This window comes from Coregonus clupeaformis, unplaced genomic scaffold, assembly GCF_020615455.1.
Source record: "Coregonus clupeaformis isolate EN_2021a unplaced genomic scaffold, ASM2061545v1 scaf0988, whole genome shotgun sequence".
NCBI lineage: Eukaryota > Metazoa > Chordata > Actinopteri > Salmoniformes > Salmonidae > Coregonus > Coregonus clupeaformis.
In genome coordinates, this window is record NW_025534442.1 from 81,864 (window position 1) to 95,752 (window position 13,889).

Here is a 13,889-nt window from a genome sequence, read left to right on the forward strand (position 1 = left end):
CAAGAACCTGATGGTCACTCTGACAGAGCTCCAGAGTTCCTCTGTGGAGATGGGAGAACCTTCCAGAAGGACAACCATCTCTGCAGCACCACCAATCAGGCCTTCATGGTAGAGTGGCCAGACGGAAGCCACTCCTCAGTAAAAGGCACATGACAGCCCACTTGGAGTTTGCCAAAAGGCACCTAATGGACTCAGACCATGAGAAACAAGACTCTCTGGTCTGATGAAATCAAAGATTGAACTCTTTGGCCTGAATGCTAAGCGTCACATCTGGAAGAAACCTGGCACCATCCGTATGGTGAATCATGGTGGTGGCAGCATCATGCTGTGGGGATGTTTTTCAGGGGCAGGAACTGGGAGACTAGTCAGGATCGAGGGAAAGATGAACGGAACAAAGTACAGAGAGATCCTTGATGAAAACCTGCTCCAGAGCGCTCAGGACCTCAGGCTGGGGTGAAGATTCACCTTCCAACAGGACAATGATCCTAAGCACACAGCCAAGACAACGCAGGAGTGGCTTCAGGACAAGTAGCTGAATGTCCTTGAGTAGTCCAGCCAGAGCCTGGACTTGAACCCAATCGAACATCTTTGGAGAGACCTGAAAATAACTGTGCAGCGACGCTCCCCATCCAACCTGACAGAGCTAGAGAGGATCTGCAGAGAAGAATGGGAGAAACTCCCCAAATACGAGTGTGCCAAGCTTGTAGCTTGAGGCTGTAATCGCTGCCAAATGTGCTTCAACAAAGTACTGAGTAAAGGGTCTGAAAATGTAAATGTGATATTTCAGGTTTTTATTTTTTATAAATGTGCAAAAAACTGTTTTTGCTTTGTCATTATGGGGTAACTTCTCTTATCAAATGAAAACATGTGGAGAACTGAACTAGGGTAACCCTTGAGATGTTTAAGGTGTAAAACTAAGGCTGGTCAAGGTAGCTCCAGAACAGATAAATCATTTGAAGTAACGGTCCTCATTTAGACGACAACCCTGCCTCATCTCTGACCTAACCAAGTTTAAGAGCCCTGCTCTTTATTGGCTATTGATTAGCCTGCAGAGGAGACAAATGGAGCACCCTCAACATTAGAATGAAGTCTAATTAAATAGTTTAGTAACGATTGTGAATGGGACCCCAATGCGCTTACTTCTGTGTTTTTCTCTGGCCAGGGTGAAGTCATCACACTGCAGTGAAATTACTTTATTATACCTTAATTTAGGACTAACTCGCTGGCCTCAATCCACCGATCCCAAGACTCCCATTTGAACATTGTCTTCTTTTGTGTAATGTACAACACTGTTATTTGATAGCAGAAAGTGAAGACATATTAATTATTGTGATGCCAGACCAACAGCTCAGTATAGTTCTGCAGTTTGTTACATTTACCATGGCTACAATTATTAGAACTCCGACACGTAATTATAGCTTTATTGGTAAAGCATTAAGATGCTATTTTAGTCCTTTCTAACAGATCCCACTCCCTCTGTGTCCCATAGAGAAGTAGATGGGTTAATCTCAGTACTCTGCAGAAATCATTCAGACATGGCAGCAGGACTCTCCCTCATCATTAATTATCAGCACCACACACTAATTCAGTCAGCTGTCAGCGTTTGATTAATACCACAGTAGTCATGTGGAAAAAAACACCTGGATTCTGTGAAGATTACCCAATTAATTTAACTTTCATAAAAGGGAGTCTGGTGTTTTTTTCACCTTCTTCTCTTCCTCCACTGTTCTTTCGTGTGAGTTATGTTCCACCCCTCTCTCCTTTGCTTCCCACTGCAGCACCCCATTCTTCCCCAATCAGTCTTTAATTGGCCGGTCTCCTGCCGTGAGAGGGAGGGAGTTCAGACCTTCTCTCTCTCTGTGAAATAGAACAGAGTGTTATCCTCACAGTCCTGAACATGTGTCACCGACCGAAGAGCAGCTACAGAGGCTCTGCTGGTGTTTCAAGGTTGGCTAGTAATGTTCCTTTCTGCTTCATCATTTTAAATGACTCTGGTAGACTGGTAGTTACTGTCTCAGGTATGCTTAGTGTTATCTCTCCCCTGGTGTATTTGAGATGCTCACCAAGAGCGATACAATCATGGACTGATTGTATCTCTCTCTTTTCTTTCTCTCTTTCTCTCTTTACTTCAGTCCCTTTCATTTCTTCCTCTCTTTCCTGCTTTTATCGGTCCACCTCCCTCTGTCTCCCTCTATCCTCCTGGGAGTTGAGCCACCATCTGGGGATCTGGAGAGTTCCTTGGGTGAGGCAGGCATGTGAAAAGGACAGAGGGGGAGAGAGAAGGGGGGAGAGAGAAGGAGAGAGAGAGGTGCAGAGGTGAGAGTGAAACTGAGAAAGAGAGAGATAGAGAGAGACTTAGTGTTAAATAGATAGACAGACAGAGAAGGATGACAGCGCAGTAGTACTGTAGGATGCTGCCTGCCTGGCGTGGGGTTGGTCAGGAGTCCCAGGAGTCTGCTTCCCTCCTGTACAGAGCGTTGCATAAAAGCATCCATCACTGATCAGTGAGTAGGCCTACTCAGTGAGATAACAGAGAAAGTATGTGTGTGTGTGCTTGCTTGCATACATGTGCGTGCATAATATGCATCCGTGCATCCATTCATGCATGTTTGTTTGTGTATGTGTGCATGTTTCTGGGTTTCTGGCCGTGTTAAATCAGTGGGGGTGTCGTCTCCCTTGTCTCATTATGTATGTCTGTGTTGTTGACCTAAGTGCTGTTATCAGCAGGAAAAGGCCTTTAATCACCACCAATTAGACGAACGGCTAATCTCTCCTGGGTCCTGACCAAGACTGAGGAGAACATGGCACTCTCTCTGGCAGCTGAGGAGAGCCAGATCTTCTCTCCAGGTGCCCCATAGGCCTACACACTGCAGGCCAGGATCCTCACAGAGAGAACCAACCAGTCTCTCCACTAAGACACTTTAGGGATGCATCCCAAATGGCACCCTTTTCTATATAGTGCATTACTTTTGACCCTGGTCAAAAGTAGTTTCAAGTTTTATTTGTCATGACAAAAGCAACAAAAAAAAATGAAAAATTATAAATAAGAAAGGGTCAGTGCCAGTACCAAATTTACAGTGTGCAGGGATACTGGAGTATTTGAGGTTGATATGTACATGTAGGCAGGGATTAGGAGAAAGTGACTGGTAGCAGGATTTATAATAATAATAATAATAATAATAGTAAACAATATAGCAGTGTAAACAGGGCTGAAAAGTGACTGGTAGCAGGAATATATAAATACTTATGGTAATATACTAATGGTAATATAGACAGAGTGTACAAAACATTATGAACACCTGCTCTTTCCATGACGTAGACTGACCAGGTGAATCCAGGTGAGAGCTATGATCCCTTATTGATGTCACTTGTTAAATCCACTTCAATCAGTGTAGATGAAGGGGAGGAGACAGGTAAAAAATATGATTTTTCAGCCTTGAGACAATTGAGACATGGATTGTGTATCTGAGCCATTCAGAGGGTGAATGGGCAAGACAAAAGATTTAAGTGCCTTTGAACAGGATATGGTAGTAGGTGCCAGGCGCATCAATTTGAGTGTGTCAAGAACTGCATTGCTGCTGGGTTTTTCATGCTCAACAGTTTCCCGTGTGTATCAAGAATGGTCCACCACCCAAAGGACATCCAGCCAACTTGACAGAACTGTGGGAAGCATTGGAGTCAACATGGGCCAGCATTCCTGTGGAACGCTTTCGACACATTGTAGAGTCCATGTCCCGACGAATTGAGGCTGTTCTGAGGGCAAACGGGGGAGCAACTCAATATTAGGAAGGTGTTCCTAATGTTTTGTACACTCAGTGTATACATGTAAACAGGAGTAATAGTGACCAGTAGCAGGATAAATAGATGGATACTAATGGTATTGGCAATCAATAATCAATGAACAGCAGTGTAATGCTAGTAATAAATCTAATCAATAATCATTTTAGCAGCAGTGTAGGTGTTAGGGGGGGTGTGCGTGTGGGTGTAAGTGTGTGGCGTCAGTAATGAGTGTGTTAGTGAGGGTGTATGAGTGTGTGTATGTGAGTGTGTGTGTGTGAGTAAGAGTGACAGTGAAGGTGTGTGTGTCTGAGTGGGTAGAGACCTGTGGATGGGCATATAGTCCGTGTGGATAGTCTGTGGGAGCAGTAGTGTACCCCCCCCCCCTTTCCTGTAGTCCACGATCAGCACCTTGGTCTTGTTGATGTTGATGGAGTGGTTCTTGTCCTGGCACCACACTGCATGGTCTCTGACCTCCTCCCTGTAGGCTGTCTCATTGGCGTTGGTGATCAAGCCTACCACCGTCATGTCGTCAGCAAACCTGATGATGGAGTTGGAGTTGTGCGTGGGTAAACAATCGTGGGTAAACAGTCGTGGCTAAACAGGGAGTATAGCACACACCCCTGGGGGGCCCACGTGTTGAGGGTCAGCGTGGCATGGCGGAGGTGTTGTTGCCTACTCTCACCTCCTGGGGTCAGCCAGTCAGGTAGCCCAGGATCCAGTCGCAGAGGGAGGTGTTCAGTCCCAGGGTCCCGAGCTTGGTGACGATCTTGGAGGCCACTACGGTGTTGAACGCTGAGCTGTAATCGATGAACAGCATTCTCACATAGGTATTCCTCTTGTCCAGGTGGGAGTAGGCAGTGTTGAGTCAGTAGATCTGTTGGGGCGGTTTGAAAATTGGAGTGGGTTTAGGGTGTCTGGGATGATGTAGTTTATGTGTGCCACGACCAGCCTTTCAATGCACTTCATGATTATAGATGTGAGTGATACAGGGAGGTAGTCATTGTGGCAGGTAGCCTTAGAGTTCTTAGGAACATGTGGGGATTACAGACTTGGACAAGGAGAGGTTGAAAATGACGATGAAGATGCCTGTCAGCTGGTCTGCGCATGCCATGAGAATGCGCCCTGGAATACCGTCCAGCCCCGCGGCAGGGCTGGCGTTATGGGCGGGCCTTAGGGGGCCTGCTTTCCGTACGTCCTTGCCCGTCCAAATAAAATATTGAAATATTGATCATTTATTTGACCGAGACTCGCGCCAACAGAAAGACGCATCAATCTCAGTTAAAGCATCCGAGCGTGCAAAACAGCTCCCCTCTGTCTCAGTATGTGTAGACCATGTATCTGATGCTGTCTGGACCAAAAGAGTATGGCATGTCATACTATCTCTGTCCAGACAGCATCAGGTACATGGGCTACATATAGAGGGGTGTTGTTTCGCTCACTCGGATGATTTCTCGGGTGATATAGTTTCAGCAGAGAGGAAGAGGCTAAGCGAGAGGGCTCACTCTCACCATCTCATTCCAAAATCATGGGCATTAATATGGAGTTGGTCCCCCCGTTGCTGCTATGACAACCTCCACCCGTCTGGGAAGGCTTTCCACTAGATGTTGGAACATTGCAGCGAGGACTTGCTTCCATTCAGCCACAAGAGCATTAGTGAGGTCGGGCACTGATGTTGGGAGATTAGGCCTGGCTCACAGTCGGCGTTCCAATTCATCCCAAAGGTGTTCGATGAGGTTGATGTCAGGGCTCTGTGCAGGCCAGTCAAGTTCTTCCACACCATTCTTGACAAACCATTTCTGTATGGATTTCGCTTTGTGCATGGGGGCATTGTCATGCTGAAACAGGAAAGGGCCTTCCCCAAACTGTTGCCACAAAGGTGGAAGCACAGAATCGTCTAGAATGTCATTGTTTGCTGTAGCGTTAAGATTTCCCTTTACTGCAACTAAGGGGCCTGAACCATGAAAAACAGCCCCAGGCCATTATTCCTCCTCCGCCAAACTTGACTGTTGGCACTATGCATTCAGGCAGGCAGCATTCTCCTGGCATCCGCCAAACCCAGATTCATCATTCCAGAGAACACGTTTCCACTGCTCCAGAGTCCAATGGTGGCGAACTTTACACCACTCCAGCCGATGCTTTGCATTGCGCATGGTGATGTTAGGCTTGTGTGTGGCTGCTCGGCCATGGAAACCCATTTCATGAAGCTCTCAACAAACAATTATTGTGCTGACGTTGCTTCCAGAGGCAGTTTGGAATTCGGTAGGGCAGAAATTTGCCGAACTGACTTGTTGGAAAGGTGGCATCCTATGATGATGCCACATTGAAAGTCACTGAGCTCTTCAGTAAGGCCAATGTTTGTCTATGGAGATTGCATGGCTGTGTGCTCGATGTTATACACCTGTCAGAAACGGGTGTGGCTGAAATAGCCGAATCCACAAATTTGAAGGGGTGTCCACATACTTTTGTATATATAGTGTAGAAAGGGAGGCATACAGGTGGAATAGAGCGATGAATGTGATTGAAAGAACCGGAACTTTCATCAGGATATTTTCTACTGATTGTATTTGTCAGCTTTAGGCCTATGTATTTTACTTACTATGGAAGTTATAGGCCTACTGCATCTCTGAGTTCTATGCTCTCATTTCTTTAGCCGCCAGTGGATCATAGTGGATCAATGAGTCCATACTGTATGACAGAGGCTAGTGCTCTCGCCATAGTTGAATTTGAACTTTGAGATGTTTATCATTTTATTTCAGATTTGTATGATTAACCACGTGACAATCATTTTGAGAAACGAAAACATTATTATTGAAATGAAACTGTTCCACAAAAATATGCATATAAAAATTATCAAAACTGGCACGCAGATCAGTAGAAATGGTAGGATGAATTGTAAGCTTCCCCAAACTTGAAACTCACGAGCTGCCTATGGTCTTTACTATTACATCCATAAAAAAACTGTGAAAGCGCAAGCGTGTGCACACATAGGAGGTACCGTGAAAAAACGTGCCCCCCTATGGAAATCAAATGCCCGTCCAACTGATTCGTTCTGGTGCTGGGGTCTGCCCCACGGCCTTGCAAGTGAAAGACTAGTAGTACACTATATAGAGAATAGTGCCACAAATTTCTTGCCGATGACTGTTATCAGCACCTCAGAATCGTTTCAAGCTGCACACTCCACTCCCCATTCCCCAGGAGTGGTGCCTGAGAATCTAGGGGTACCATTAACCGGTCTCTCAAACTGTCCCTGACCTATGTGAAGTGGGCCCTGATTGGTTGCTAGGGTGCACATTGTTAGTGGCAGGACACCTGACAGCTCTTCTGACTGTGCAGGCCAGTCTCTCCTCACTTCTCCACTTCTCCTCTGAGTCGATTTGTGGGATGGAGTGCATGTAGTGAGTTGTTGTTATTGTTGTAGCTTTGTGTGTTTACTGTTACTGGTTGCAGTTGCTGATAGTTGTTTGCATATTTAGTTATATTATACCTTTGTATACCTTGGTTATGAGTGTTATTATTTCCCCAGCTGTGTTACTGTTGGTATTAGTCCATTGTATTCTGTTGCATTCTGGATCCATTTGCTCATCCTGTTGATCCATTGCATTTATTCATTGCTCTTATTTTCCGGTATTACAGATAACTGTAAGGGATCGGGGGTTGGCAGGGTCTAGACAGAGTCTGACACTTCCCCGATCTACAGAGAGGGGGAGTCATCAGACTCAATCTGGTTCACCTGAGTTCTGAGCACACCTGTCAGTAATTAGTATAGGATTTAAGGTGTGCTCAGAAGCTCAGTCGGGGCGAGGTATTGTTCCATTGTGACTTGCTAAGCGTTTTGTTCCGAGAGAGAGAGAGAGTTTGTTGTTTTTGATTACCCGTGTATCCGACCTGTGCCTTATTGTTTGACTCCCCGAATTGCTTAATCCTCTGCTTGTCTACCCCAGTGATTACCGTCCTCTGATCCTGTGCCTGTGCCCTCGACTACGACTAAGCCCACTCCATTGGTACCTCTGCCTGTCTATGCCTGGCCCGGTTTTGACCACAGCTCGCCCGACCACGATTAAGCTATTCCCTTGTCTATACTCTAATAAAGCATCGCTATTCTGCGATTGGATCTTACCACTCTGTCCGAGTATTCATTACAGAATACCTCGCCAATACCATGGATCCAGCGGAATTACAGAGGCGATGGGAGATACAGGAGAAACGGATGGATGAACTCCTACAGCTACTCAACTCTGGTGCGGCTGAAGGCACCACCCCGAGCACGGTCAGTCCTCGTCATGCACCTCCGATTTCTCTACCTACAAGGTACGACGGGGAACCTGGCAAATGTCAGGGTTTCTACCCAGACGTCCCTGTATATGTCGTTAAATCGTACTATGTTTTTCCGATGACCGTAGCAGGGTGGATTTCATTATTTCTCTGCTAACGGGAAGAGCACTGGATTGGGCTACTGCGCTTTGGGCAGCTGAGGTCCCCGAGTTGAATGCGGAAGTTCAGTTCAAGAGACTGTTTCAAGAGGTGTTCGACCACCCAGTATCTGGGCGTACTGTGGGAGACCAACTATGCGAACTTCAGCAGGGCTGTCGCACAGTAGCCGACTACGCTTTAGAGTTCCGTACTATAGCAGCCGGTAGCGGATGGAGCGAGACTGCTTTGCTCACAGTTTTCCGAAGAGGGCTGCGCAAAGACGTACAGACTGAGTTGGCTTGTCGAGGAGATATCACTGCGCTACATGAGTTTATCAAAATAGCCATCTCTATTGATAATCTTATAGTGCAACACAAGGCATCCACCGTCCGGGAGTCCTCGATCACTGGTCCTATGCAATCGACAGAGCGGAGGAGAGAATCTGAGGAGGAACCTATGCAACTGGGACGGTCACCTCTACAAGGTTCGGTGAGACAACAACGTCGGCAAGACGGACTATGCCTGTATTGTGGTCAGTCGGGTCATTTCGTTCGTCAATGTCCGGTACGACCTAACCGTACACCAGGATATCGCCTCGGAACTGCCAAATCGGTGAGTGAGAATCAAGTTTTGAACATTACATCGAAACAAATGTATGTGCCAGTTACCTTATCTGTCGGAGAGAAAGTGCGCAGGTTGGAACGACTTATTGATTCCGGAGCGGCTGCCAGCTTTCTGGATATGGGTCTTGCTGAGGAGTTGGGAGTTCAGCTTATCCCAATTCAACCTCCCCTGCGAGTCAACGCGCTAGACGGTGAGCCCATGGGCACTGGGTTCATTATGCACCGTACAGAGGTAATCAAGTTACAAGTGGGCTCCATACACCAGGAGAACATTTTTTTTTTTCGTCATCTCCGCTCCACGGGAGCCACTAGTTCTCGGCCACCCCTGGCTCGTCCTCCATGATCCGGTCATCTCCTGGAAATCTGGCGATATCACAGCTTGGAGTGAGGTATGTAGGGCAGAGTGCCTCAATTTACCGTGCAAAATGTCTACTGTGGAGGATGCGCAGGGTGCGGTGTCTACTGTGGTCCCTACAGAATAACAGGATTACGCGCAGGTGTTCTCCAAGAGAGGGCTACCGTGTTACCACCTCATCGGGCCTGGGACTGCGGGATTGATCTGCTATCCGGAGCTACACCTCCTCGTGGAAGAATCTACCCGTTGTCACAGCCGGAATGAGAAGCGATGAGCCAGTATATTGATGAGGCGCTACAGCAAGGGGCCATTCGCCCATCGACGTCTCCCGCCGCATCCAGTTTTTTCTTTGTGAAGAAAAAGGATGGCGGACTGCGTCCTTGTATAGACTATCAAGGGTTGAACGATATTACCATCAAAAATCGTTACCCTCTTCCGTTGATTCCAGCAGCCCTTGAACAGGTGGGACAGGCCTCCATGTACAGTAAACTGGACCTCAGGAGTGCGTACAATCTGGTGCGTATTAGAGAGGGGGATGAATGGAAGACCGCCTTCATCACACATCGAGGACACTACGAATATTGTGTCATGCCCTATGGACTTACCAACGCGCCCTCAGTATTCCAGGCGTTCATGAATGACATTTTCAGGGACATGATTGATCGATTTGTTATAGTGTACATTGATGACATCCTAATATATTCTAACTGTCTGAGTGACCATGTACGACAGGTTCTGGATCGGCTCCTACAACATTCTCTGTTCGTGAAGGCAGAAAAGAGTGAATTCCATGTCACTACGATTTCCTTCCTTGGGGCCATACTCACTCCCGACGGGGTTAAACTGGATGAATCCAAGGTACAAGCGGTACAAGACTGGCCTCAACCCCAGACGGTGAAGGAGCTCCAGAGATTCTTAGGGTTTGCCAATTACTATAGACGGTTCGTGCGTAATTTCAGCACAACCGCAGCGCCCCTGTCGGCGATGACCAGCTACAAGGGTCGCGGTCTGAACTGGACGGAGGGGGCAGTGCGTGCGTTTGAGACGTTGAAACAACGCTTTACCACCGCTCCTATTCTATGTCAGCCGGACCCTACCTTACCGTTTATCGTGGAAGTGGACGCTCGGAGGTTGGAGTTGGAGCCGTGTTATCCCAACGCCAAGGTGAGCCGCCTAAATCACGACCCTGTGCTTTCTTTTCAAGGAAACTGAATTCTGCCGAGCAGAACTATGACGTGGGTAATTGGGAATTACTGGCGGTGAAGTTAGCACTGGAGGAGTGGAGACATTGGTTGGAGGGAGCAGAGCATCCGTTCCAAGTGCTCACGGACCACCGCAACCTGGAGTATCTTCACAGTGCCAAACGACTGAACTCCCGACAGGCAAGGTGGTCTTTATTCTTCAACCGTTTCCGATTCACTGTCTCTTATATCCCCGGGTCCAAGAATGGTAAGGCGGACGCGCTTTCCCGGCAGTTCGAGCGCACGGAAAGACCCGTGGAGCCAGAACCTATTCTCCCCATGAGTTACCGTGCTGGTCCGGTGAGGTGGGCTATTGATGACACGATTCAGGAGAGCTTACAAGCGGAACCAGCCCCTCCAGAAACCCCGGGGTCTAAGGTGTTTGTGCCAGCTCCTCTTCGACCCCAACTGATGGAATGGTGCCACACGTCGCTGGGATCTGGTCATCCCGGAATCACTCTAACTACACGACTCATCAGCCGAAAATACTGGTGGGATTCCCTCACAGATGACGTCAGAGACTATGTCTTATCCTGTCCAGTATGTGCTCAGTCCAAGGTACCTCGTGCACTACCGGAGGGTAAGCTGATGCCATTGCCAACTCCTCAACGACCATGGTCGCACATTGCTATGGACTTTGTTACCGACCTACCAGAATCAGAGGGCCATACTGTAATTCTCGTGGTCATCGATCGTTTCTCCAAGATGTGCCGGTTAGTACCCATGACCCGTTTGCCTAACGCCACTCAGATGGCTGAGACTATGTTTACCCAGGTGTTCCGGCAGTTTGGTGTCCCGGAGGATATTGTTTCCGACCCGGGGACCCCAGTTTGTATCCCGGGTATGGAAGGCCTTCTGCGAACGCTTGGGCATCTCGGTTAGCCTAACCTCCGGATATCATCCCCAGGCCAATGGGCAGACAGAACGGCTCAACCAGGAAATTGGGAAATATCTACGGCAACAATGTTCGCGGCAGCCGCAAGAGTGGAGTCGATTCCTTCCTTGGGTAGAGTATGCTCAGAACTCACTCATTCACACCTCCCTATGCTTAACGCCCTTCCAGTGTGTTCTAGGGTATCAACCCCCCCTGTTCCCGTGGGATACCGCATCAGGGATGGTACCGGCGGTGGACGAGTGGTTCCGTCGGAGTGCGCAGGTCTGGGAGACGGCCCATCAACATCTCAGTCAAGCCTCACAACAGCAAAAGACCTACGCCGACCGACGCCGGAGACCTACTCCCACTTATCATCCCTGGCAACGAGTGTGGCTGTCTACCCGAGACTTGCGGTTCCGACAGAGCTGCAAGAAGCTCCAACCCAGGTACATTGGTCCTTTCAAAGTTCAGAGACGTATTAACCCTGTCACCTACCGTCTGTTACTCCCTCGACACTACAGGATAAACCCTACGTTCCACGTCTCCCTGTTGAAACCTGTCCATTATAGCCCGATGTATCCACCAATCGCTCAACAACCTACTACACCACCTTTGGAGGATGAACAGGACACCACCTATACAGTCCACGAGATACTGGAGTCAAGACGGAGACGAGGGGGCATCAAATATCTCGTGGACTGGGAGGGATATGGACCTGAGGAACGGTCCTGGGTTCCGGCTAAGGACATACTGGATCCCGCTCTCAAGGCCACTTTCCACGCTGAGCACCCAGATCATCCAAGACCCCGACCCAGAGGAAGACCACCCGGTAGAGGTAGAAGGCCGTCAGGAGCCGGCTCTGGGGAGGGGGATACTGTAAGGGATCGGGGGTTGGCAGGGTCTAGACAGAGTCTGACACTTCCCCGATCTACAGAGAGGGGGAGTCATCAGACTCGATCTGGTTCACCTGAGTTCTGAGCACACCTGTCAGTAATTAGTGTAGGATTTAAGGTGTGCTCAGAAGCTCAGTCGGCGCGAGGTATTGTTCCATTGTGACTTGCTAAGCGTTTTGTTCCGAGAGAGAGAGAGAGTTTGTTGTTTATGATTACCCGTGTATCCGACCTGTGCCTTGTTGTTTGACTCCCCGAATTGCTTAATCCTCTGCTTGTCTACCCCAGTGATTACCGTCCTCTGATCCTGTGCCTGTGCCCTCGACTACGACTAAGCCCACTCCATTGGTACCTCTGCCTGTCTATGCCTGGCCCGGTTTTGACCACAGCTCGCCCGACCACGATTAAGCTATTCCCTTGTCTGTACTCTAATAAAGCATCGCTATTCTGCGATTGGATCTTACCACTCTGTCCGAGTATTCATTACAATAACCACATCCTTCCCACATCTATTTCCTGTCTGTTGTGCGTGTGTATGGCAATAAAGTTCCCTTGTGTGTAACTCTGAGGTTGCCTCATTCCCCTCTTACTGGGGGAGGTGCTAGCGGGTGACAGATCAGCTGAAATGGAGAATCGCTCTCTTTCAAATAGGGTGCCATTTTAACGCAGAATACATTGTACAGAGTGAACCAAGCAGGCTCTCCACTGAGGCACATTAGATGAACAGGAGCCATCACCTTGCAGGTTGATTTCCTCTCGGTGGACGGTGGCAGTGATAAATCATAGGGAGGAAACAGCAGGAGGCTCCTGGACAGCTGCTGGCTCCTCTGAGCTCCTCTCAGCCAAGCTTAAAACAGCACAGCCATCTGTAGATAAACACAGTGTCCTACGTACACATGTTGCAAACAAACCTACTGGTTACTGTATGTCCACGCAAACAAGAGTACAGAGACACACAACGCAACTATTCTTAGGTATGACTTTTGAGACCAGACCCACGTAGCTGAAATCTCCACTACATTTGGTAAGAGGCAACAAAACTAAAGCTGAATGCTTATCAGATTGGGATTTATTTCATTTGAACTCATTAGATATTTTTGAGATGTTTGTTCCTGATGCTCAACTGTACCAACAGGTGAGAGATACAACATAAACTTGTATCTCAGGCTATGAGACCCAATTGGCACCATCTTTCCTATATAGTGCATTACTTTTGACTAGCAGTCATATGGGTTAAAAGTGCACTATGTAGGGCAGGGATCATAAACTAGATTCAACTTCGGGACAATTATTTTCTTGAGCGGATGGTCAGGGGGCCGGTACATAATTACAAATTGACTGCAAGAAGGCCAAACAGATATAATATTTGGAAAAACATTATAATTTCAAACCCTGCTTACATTTGTAGGCTACATGATCACATATATCTCTCTATTATGCGTTGAAATACTTTGGAACAGATTTCCTATATTAAAATGACTTGGAGCTGATCTGCTGGTGTCCCAGTTGTTTTTATACCAAATTCATCCCGTGGGCCGCCAGTTGGGGAACCCTGATGTAGGGAATAGGGTGTCTTTTGGGATGCACCTTAGTTTCTACAGATGCCACAGCCTCTTGCTGGCCTTTTTTAATGACCTAATTGCTCCCTCTCACTAGCCTCTGCCTTCCCATAGAGTCAGATACGGGTATATTCTGTAGGATTTTATTTACCACTAC